Here is a 10,554-nt window from a genome sequence, read left to right on the forward strand (position 1 = left end):
TTTGTTAATCTAGTTCATCGGGATTAACGGTGTAAATGAAAGAATATGTGAATGATGGTATATATATGCATTTTGCATAGAAATGGCTATAGTATATTGAATTGTTGTAAATGGTGTATACGTTGATAAATCCAATTAAGATGTTATGTGGATTATACGTATTATACTCACCTTATATCTATGAACTGTGAAAACATGAATGATACATAATTAACTAATTCATTTTGTTATTTATATATCGAGGTGAGTTAAAGTTTTAATCTATGAACTTACTAAGCATATAAATGTTCCACACAGCTTCAGAGAGTTACACGACTTAGATACACGGTTGTGTGACCCCTATTTTGCATAATTACCATTCTTTTTGAAAAAAGTTTCTAATTGGTCATTGTTCGATCTTGGGTTAACTTTAGAGCTTTCGTACAAAAGTGGAGAAACAACTAAGTTTACCCATAAAGATACTTTGGTCTAATCGAGGTGGAAAATATTTATCGGATGAGTTCTTAGGGTATCTTGTAAAGAAGGGATATTATCCTAATTAACCGCATTTGGAACTCCACAACAGAATGTCGTGTCAAAGAGAATGAATCAAAATTTATTAGACATGGTTTGATCGATGTTAAGTTATTTGTAGTTGCCTATCTCCTTTTGGGGATATGCTTTACAAATGACTTGCTACATTTTGAATGATGAGCCAACTAGGGCCGCACTTAAAACTCCATACGAATTGTGGCAATGTAGGAAGCCAAGCCTAAAACATTTTTGAATTTGGGAATGCTTAACCCACATATTGGAAAAAGATGTGAGGAAGTTGGATTCACGGATAAAATTGTGAATGTTTATAGGATATCATAAAAGAACAAGTGGTGGTTTGTTTAAAATTCGAAAGAGCAAACAATTATATTGTTGACTCATGCTACCTTTCTTGAGGAGAGTTACACGAACGACTTTAAACCTCAAAGTAAAGAAATACTAAAGGAACATTTGGGAAATATATAAAACCCTATAGTAACGGTTCTAAATCCAAATCCTAGTAGTATACTTGCAAACTAATAACAACATAAATTGTTTCATCACAGTGGAAGGGTCTCTTGCAGGCCTGAGTTCTTCCAATCTGGCGGAAGTGTTTTAAATACTAAGCCTGTCGAACAAGAAGATGATAACCTACTCATATTTGATGAGCAATGCAGACTGCTGATTCTAAACTCTAGGAGATAATTATGAAAGCTAAGATGGATTCTATGCAATCCAACTCAGTGTGGGAACTTGTAGACTTACAGAAACGGATAAAACTCATAGGGTGTAAGTGGATCTATAAGAAGAAAAGAAATGCGAATGGAAAAGTGGAAACTTATAGGTTCAGACTTGTAGCAAAAGGTTATATTGGAAAAGAAGGTACCGATTACAAAGAAACCTTCTCTCCGGTTGCCATGCTCAAGTCAATATGCATATTGTTTTTCATTGTGGAAAATCTCAATTACAAGATCTAGAAAATAGATGTCAAGATAATGTTCTTGAATGATTGTCTTGAAGAAAGCATCAATATGATGTAACCCACCAGATATATAACTAAAGGAAATGATCATAAAGTTTGCAAACTATTTAGATCTATATATGGACTTAAATAAGCATCCCACTCATGGAATCAAAGATTTGATAAAGTAATAAAAACTTTTACATTTGAGAAAAACATAGATGAACCTTGTGGGGATGGAAATGTGGTCTTTCTCTTTTGATATGTCGATAAAATTCTACTTATTGAAGAATATGTAGGGACATTGTTATCATTTAAATTATGGTTAACCTAACAATTTAGCATGAACGATTTAGGAGAAGCTAACTTTGTTCTAGGTATTCAAATCCTAAAGGATAGAAAGAATAAATTGATAGTATTATCACGAGCTCCATACATAGATAAGATATTTGAATGTTATGCAATGACTGATATAAAGAAGGGAACTCAACCTTCTATATCATGATTTCATCTTTCTTTGAAGAACTATCCTAAGGCAGCGTAAGAAAGAGAACACATGAGAAAGGTTCATGATGCTTTAGTAGTAGGAAGTCTCATGTATGCTATATTATGGACACATCTAGATATTTGTTTCTTAGTAGGGTTGGGATTCAAAGAAACTACACCGAATATGAGGTATATAAAAAGCTATGACATTATAATAGTATGGATATAGCTAAGTACCAAAGAAACTACATAAGGACAAAACACATGGATAAAAAGCATCATAAGGGAGACAATAGTGATTGACGGAATAGTGGATGTAGTCAAAGATTGCATCTGAGGATGAACCCTACGATTTTTTTTACTAAGACTCTACTAGCTAGGAGTTTTGAAAAACATATAGAAGGCATAGGAATGCGAAACATGACTCATCTACTTCACTAGGGCAAGTGAGAGATTGTAAGATCTAGTGCCCTAAGTGTAGTATTTTCGTCTATGTACACTTATATTTTTCGAAAAAAATTGGTTTAATAATATTTATTAATTATATTAATACCTTTTTTATGTTGTCCTCAATGGTGTTTTGCACACAAAGTAAAATGGAAACAAATATTGACTCACTGGTTATCTAATATTTAAATAATACTAAGTAATATTACGTGGTCGAATTATAATACGAAAAGATGGCTTGTACTATTAGATGTTGTTTATCAAGTCCAATCAGGGAGATGCTTTGTATTGAGCGTTAGAGCGGATGACTCTCATAAGATAAAGACATAGATATGATTGATTAGACAAACAATACATCGAACAAGGCCCAAGTAGAATAGATCCTAAATCTGCTTATGGATTCATTCACTTGGGACGTTCATGGTGTTACGTTCCTTAATCCTTAGTGGATGATGGACTATGTATGTATGACTTGTATACCTTGATATAAGGAAAAGCCTAAGTTCAAATAGATAAGGAAATTAAAGTTGGTGTCTTAGGTATACGACTTTTGCAGTATATAGCAACATTCACAATAATGGAATTTATAGCCTAACTAATGGGCAAATGATACCCTGTCATCGGCATTACATGATAGATGAAAAGTAAACGTGACAATAGGTCATTTTTCTTTTTGATAAATGACTAGATTACTATTCGATAGTAATTAACTTTTCATGAAGGAAGATGTAATGGTTACCATGAAATAAAATAGGACCATATTGGGAGAAAAAATTTTGCAACATCCTGACACCCCCTGAAATGAAAACAGTTCCAATTCGGGTTGGTACGTGTTAAAATTTTTCGAAGTAGAAAAAAATAAAATTTTTAAAATTTGTGGAAAAGTTAGTTAGATATTATAAGAAATTAAAAAGATTTTTAAATTTAGGGAAATTAATTGAATGAAATGGACTAAATTGTAAAAGTGTGTGAAGTGTTGGGCCATAGTGCAAAAATTAAAAATAAGAAAAGACTAGATTAGACGGATGAGAAAAAGAGGAGGGACTAGAAGGGTAAATTGACCATGAAAGCACATGGAAATGTGGATGTGGTTGAGAATGAATAGCCCTCATTTGTTAGTAATGATGATAATTTGATTTTAATTAATTAAATATTATTATTAATTTAAAATAAAGAAAAAGATAGATAGATATTTGTATGAGAAAGATGTAGAAAAAGGGAGAGAAAAAAGCCAACACCATCATATTTTCATCTTCTCACTCACATCTCTCATTCCCAGTCTTAGAAAACTTTTCCTTTCTTCCATTTTGGTCTTTTTTCCATCATTTCTCATCATCCCAAGCTTAAAACTCCAAAATTCCTCCATAAATTTTTAGTGAAATCACAAGAGTAACTTCATGGCAAGCTAAGTTTTATGTGGATCTAGTTAGAATACATACGTTAAGAGAAAGAAATGAAGAGTTAAGGATTTTGAGTAAGGTTAATGTAAGAATGACAAAGTTTATTGTAGGACTTTATATTTATCTTATCAAAATGCATGGAAATAGTATGTGATTTTTGTTTTGATATTAAATGTTGTAAATGTATTGTGTTAATGAAGAGAATGAGAAGAGGAGAGAACATCAAGTTGGTGATAAAGGCAAGAAATAACAAAGGAGTGAAGGAAGAATGAATGGGTTCACTCCAAGTAATTTTTTGTAAGTATATCAAGAATTTTACTTATTTAATTAAAACTTAAATGGAAAATTTTGATAAATTGGTTTAGTATTATAAATGAGATTTATTTACATATGAAAATAATGATATGTTTTATGGAATTTATTGGAATGTGATATTGTCTTCTTATTATGAATTGAAAAGTATATATGTAGTAAAATTGGTGAAAATGACTAAATTGCAATTAGTGTAAAAGTTAGATAGATGAAATAGATGATGATATGATGTGTCTAAGTGAGATGTTAAATGTTGATAAAATAGATGCCAAGTGAAATTTGATGACTGGTTGATTCTTTATGAATAAGGACTAAGTTGTAAAAATAGTAAAATTTGAATTGTTTTCTTTGTTGAGAAAATGTAAATAAATTGTATAATTTAAATGCCTAAGTAGGAAAATATGAGAACTAGTAGGATATAAATGACATGACATTAGGAAAATTTCTATGCACACAAGTGTTAGTGGCACTTCGGTGCAAAGTGACCTCCGCACATCTGTGCAAATAATAGTGGCACTTCGATGCAAATCATAGACATTTTCACATACCTAATATGTTTTATTTATTCTACGTTTGAGCAATGGATTTACATGGTAAGTAAATTGTATAATGATATTATTAGTATCTTATAAATTTTTTAAATTGATGTCTTATTATAACTATTAATGAAACAAATTTCATGCATGATGGTGTTAATTCATGAATGTTATACCTATATGTATAGGTAATAGTTTGATTTATATTGCAAAATTTATTTTTTTATATGCTTACTAAGCTCTCATGAGCTTAACACATTTTTTTCAAATGCGTAGGTGAAAATTGGTTTAAAGATCTAGAGTGAAGGTTATTTTCCTAATTAAGGCTTGGAAGAAAGTATAAATCTAAACTTTTGGAAATAGTTCATGGCATGTACATGCGCTCATGGTATCAATGTTGTGGATAAAATTTCATGGAGAATTTGATAGTATTTGATCCTCCATGCAAATTTTGTAAATTTGGACTTGTTTAATTAAGTTTTAAGTCGAATTATATGATGTTTTGATGAGGAATTGTAACGCCCCAAAAATCCAAGTAATTTTTTTTGTATGTTTGTTACACAACTGACTGTCTGCTTTAGTGGTTAAATGCCTTGGGTATGTCTAAGAAGTCTTGGGTTCAAGCCTTGGCTTGGGCGGAATTTTTGTTTTTAATTGAATAAACCTCTATCCCTAGCCAATAGACTTAAAAATAAATGCTGATAAAATATGCTAGAATGGGTCTGCTAGTCTGGTGGTTAAGTGGAGTGTTGGTTATGGTTGAGGTCCTGAGTTTGAATTCTGGTGCAAATAAGGGATTTATTTTGCTGCTTGTGTCGTGTGAGAGGTTGAGTTTGACTAAAATTCTGAGTAGTGAGAAGGTTGGAGTGATTTTAGAAGAAGATTATGGGATTGGGGAGGTTATCCTGATTTGGTGGGATTGTAGAATTCAGCTCCTTCCCTTCATTTTTTCCCAATTTTGATTTTGATAGTCTTTTCTTTCTTTCTTTTTTTCAATTTGCTGCCGCTACACCCTCCTAGTTCTCTCTGCCGATTTTTTACTTTCCATCCCTATCAATTCATTCTTATTTTGCTAATTTACTTTTCTCAGTTTCTTTCTATTTTCCCGAAAGCTTTTGTCGAATATTGGTAGGTGTGCGATTGTTATATCTTTTGTTTCTTTCGGCTTTGTCTCTCCTTAAGATGGACGTTCTTCCCTCCTCCTTTACCGATTCTTTTTCTTCTTCTGCTTTCCTCTTTGTGTGTCTCTTCCTTTCCTCATTGTTGTTGTTCTTTGCATTCCTACTCTCTGTCGAATTGTGGTCACCTTGGTCTCTTTCTTTTTGGTTTTATTTTTTTAAATTGACCATCCCTTTCACGCGGTTCTGCATTTTCGGTAAGTTGGTTATTCGATTTGGTTCAGACTGTTCATGTGAATAACTGTTGATAGAGGTTTCGACTGGAATGCAGGTATTAACCAAGGAGATAGTGATCTTTCTTTTCCAACGATTTGAGGGTGTAGGGCTTTGGTTGCTCAAATAAGGTAAATGGTTGTCGACTAAGTAGATAAGTGATTTGGTTAGGGTTCGTTTTAATTTTGTTTGGCATGTGATTAATCGAGCGTTTCTGGTTGAATATAAGTTTTAGAGTGCTCGTGGACGATATGCGTGTTTTTCGTAACAAAGTGTGTAAACCCTACCCAAAACGTAAACCGGCAAAAGCCAGAAATTATGGCAAATGACGCTACACGAGCGTGCGTTCGCTTGTGTGGTAACTAGAACGTATAAAATGTGGGCATTACACTGTTATGGTCACCATGAGCGATTTCATGGTCTTAGGCCGTTTTGGGCCACGATGGGCCGAAATGGACTGTGCGGGCCCAACGGGCTTGTGGACTCCACACCGGTAAACCACACGAGTGTGTGGAGGAAATTGGGCCAAACTGTGTAAATTCATGACTGAGACCAAATTCTGGGCTATGTTGGCCACACGAGTGTGTGGGCCCACATGGGCCTGCATTATGGGCCTTGGGCCCAGATTCACTATTGACTGTTAAGGTTGCACGGGTCACCCGAGATGATTGTGGACCTACTGATGGGTCGGTAAGAAGACCTAGACTCCCAAACTGATATGAAATGAATGTTATGCCCTCACGTGGTAAAATGACTGTTATGCCCCTATGTAATAAAATGACTGTATGCTTTATCTTATGTATGCCTGTATATAAGTATGCCAAGATATATTTATGTTGCATACATATATGATATGTTGCATGGGAATGAGATTATTATGATTGGAGGAAGTGTACTGTACTGGAAGCTCTGCTGCAAATACTGTTTAGTGCCGCAACCAGTGCTAATTTTGGAGTGTAGGGATGCGTGGGTGATATTATCCTCACATGGAGTGTTGGGCTGGACGGAGTGGAATGTAGAGGCTGGTTGGGTAGGATTTCTGATTGCATGTTTGAACTGTTACTGTCACTGTAATGGGCTAAGGCCCACACCGATCTCGATATCAGAATGGGCAAAGGCCCAATCGAATCGAATATTATTGAATTGGGCTTAAGCCCAGACTGTAAATGCATTACTATTTTCTTATATGGGGTTACACACTAAGTTTTCGTAAACTCACCCCTCAGTTTATCTTACAAGTAATCCCCAATCTTAGGGACCGGTGTTGTGAGGGACTCGGAGGTGGCCACACAACCACACCTGCTTTTATTTTTAGCTTTTTATTTATAAGAAATTTATTTTGGGTTTTTGTTCTGTAATAAGGCCTCTTTAAATTTTTCTTTAAAACTTTTTAATTTGGGGATTTTACTTATTTTAATTCATATCTGATAGAAGTAAGACGAGGATTTTCAAAAAATGTATGTTTTTTTCATAAAACCACGTTTTCGTACCATAAAATAAAAGCTTTTGCATCAAACAATGTTTTAAATACAGTAACAAACTAATATGATCAACAAACGGCTAAAGACAACTTGAGTTTCAATAAATGAGAATTAATATAGAGCGGGTTTTTTTTTTGAAACTATGTTTTCGAAAAACACTTCACTATGATATCGCCAGATTCGGCCATAATGTCTAGGTTGGGTTTGGGGTGTTACAGGAATCATGTTTGAAAATGTTTTGGTAGTGATATGGAATGGTTTATGATTGTTTAAACTTGGTTTTAGATGATTCAAACATGTTCCACGTAACCTGTTTCCAATGTTGTGACATCCAACATTCAATGTCGTGACATTGGACATGAAGTAAAGTGAACTATCTCCAATGTCACGACATCTGAAGCCAATGTTGTGACATTGACCCTGTTTAACCTGTTTTGATTTGAATAAGGTCCGATTGTAACCAAACATTAGGGAAAGCATAGAAATGACTTGAATAACTCCAAAGGAGTTCAAGTATGTTAAAACAAAGTTTTAAAATTTATGAACGAATTGGAGTGATTGTAGTTGCTTTGACAACGAATGTGACATCTCTGTACCTTGGTTTGTTGATCGGGTCGGTTATGGGGGTGCTACAGATTTATCCCAAATAGATTAAGGGTATGCTATGAGAGTATCACACTTATGACAAGGTCACTGGACGAACGTTGATTGACTAGCTTTCGTAATGGTATGTAATTAGGAAGAGCTTAGTCACGATACTATAGTGGAATAACTTCATGACTAAATGAGTTTATAATTAATAAGCAAAAAGTTGGAACGTAATATAAATCATTTGAGCCCTAATTATATATGTCCAATCGATCCCTCCGCTAGCTCGTTAAAGCAAGAAAGGAATTGCATCTAGAACCAAATAAATAAAAAATGGATAGAACTGATAAAGTCAAAGAAATGGGTCACATTCCCAAATGAATGGGTTTTCTCACTAAGTATAAAAGTGACTTGAGAATTAATTTAAGTTTTGTGAATTATTATTTAATTAAATAATTAAATTTCAAAAATGGAATTAAATTAATTAGTTATTGTGAATTAGTTAAATATGAAAATTAAATATATTTTATCATAGATTTATTTACGGAAAAGTTATCATGATTTTAATGGAATTAGAACTGGGTTGAGAAAGTTATTTAATTGGAAAATTTAATTTATCTAATTAAATTAATTAATAAATAATATTTATTTTGGAAAATAAAAAACATATATTGGGTTGAATAAAATTATAAAGTGCATTAAAAGTCCAATAAGCACATATAATTAGACCCAATACAAGAGAGACCCAAATTCCCCTTATATTACATATTATGGGTGACAACCCTAGTTTATTTAACTAGAGTGTGTCGCGCCCCTCTTCTAGTTCAACTAAAAGACTAATTTTTCTATTAAATAATTATTATTTGTATTTTACTAATTCAACCAGGATTCTTTTATCTCTTTGTATAAATAGATGATACTATTAGAGTTATTTTCACAAGTTACAACACATAACTTTGAGATATTGTTATTTTGGCAAAAAGTAGAGAGAATTTATTTTCTAAGTATAAATTCTATTTTCTTGGAATAACGATTTTGTCAATTTCTATTGAGAGAATTACTTTCCTACTAAAAGTAATAAATCGTTTCTAATTCTATGTTTGATTCATGATTGTTCGAGCCCACACTCAAAGCAATTCACGGTATGAGAATAGAAGAAAAGATCATTTGGTTGAAAGTTGGGAACGTCTAAGATCTGTCTCACACAAAGTACAAGTACTTTTTGGGAAAAACTTATTGCTATAAATATCACAAACTAGCTCAGATTTCAAAATTTTAATTTTCCGCTATGATTGAAAATTATTTTTAAACCGAATTTTTCCAATAGTACCGATACCCTAGCCCTAACTTCTCCAAGTTAAGTTGTTTTTCTTTGAAGGGTTCCAAACGGCCTCCATTTGCAACCAAATTGTAGGGGATGATTGAAAAAGGTTTAAATTACCCCTAGTGGCCCTAATAAGATAAATATTATATGAAAATGTTGAATTTCAAGTTTAAGTGGCTTAGTGTTCAACTGTGACATCCTTTGCTCTAGTTATCAGTTTATCCCAAGTAAGGGGTGTTACAGTTCGACATGCGTCTCCCCTTGAAAATGCAATGTGCTTTACCATTACAGCCAACACTTGTTGGCACATTATGAGTTAGGTAGTGAAAAATTTCAAACCCAAAATTTCAACTCCACAAGTGGGTTTGAAATTTTGCCACTTGTCCTATTTATTTTTAAAATTTTTAAATATAATTTAAAGATACATGACAAAATCTCAATCCCATATATATAGACAGAGAGATGATGTATGGAGTATGGAGTATGGAGTATGGAGTATGGAGTATTACAAAGATATGGCATACCAAAGAACTAACGACCGAGGTTGAAAAGGAAGATGTTCAGCCCAACTCCATGGCCCCCAAACGCCTTATTTTCAACATTTAAAATGGATTTGAATGCCTCAAGAACCGACCAAAAAGTATATGTTTTTCCTTTGCAAAATAAAGAAAAACTCATCCCATTAGTTATGGTCTAGAGATCCCATTAAGGTAGCAATTAAAAGGTAAAACTTTAAAGCTACTTTGAAGTTTAAAGGAATGAAGTTGAAGAATATGTTAACCCCAAAGTCAAGCTAATGGAGTTTCATATGACAAAATAGTAATTAGTAGAGAATGAATCCGAAGGTTCCAATGCAGGGTTTGGGTCAAAAACAAAAGGGAGCCCCTTCTCTCATTCATAAAGGTTATTCTTCTCTTGTCGGGTCTTCATTTGCATTATCTTGTATTATTACTATGGGTCAATTATGATATATCGACTTCGACAATATAGGTGGCAGGGGTTTGATCAATACTCAGAGTTGAAGCATTGGATAAAATCTATACAAATCAATGTAGCCATGCACCCAACATAGCACGTGCCCACAGCTTCATATTTATATATTATTTAAATATTCA

This window comes from Gossypium raimondii, chromosome 7 (genome assembly GCF_025698545.1).
Source record: "Gossypium raimondii isolate GPD5lz chromosome 7, ASM2569854v1, whole genome shotgun sequence".
Taxonomy (NCBI): Eukaryota; Viridiplantae; Streptophyta; class Magnoliopsida; order Malvales; family Malvaceae; genus Gossypium; species Gossypium raimondii.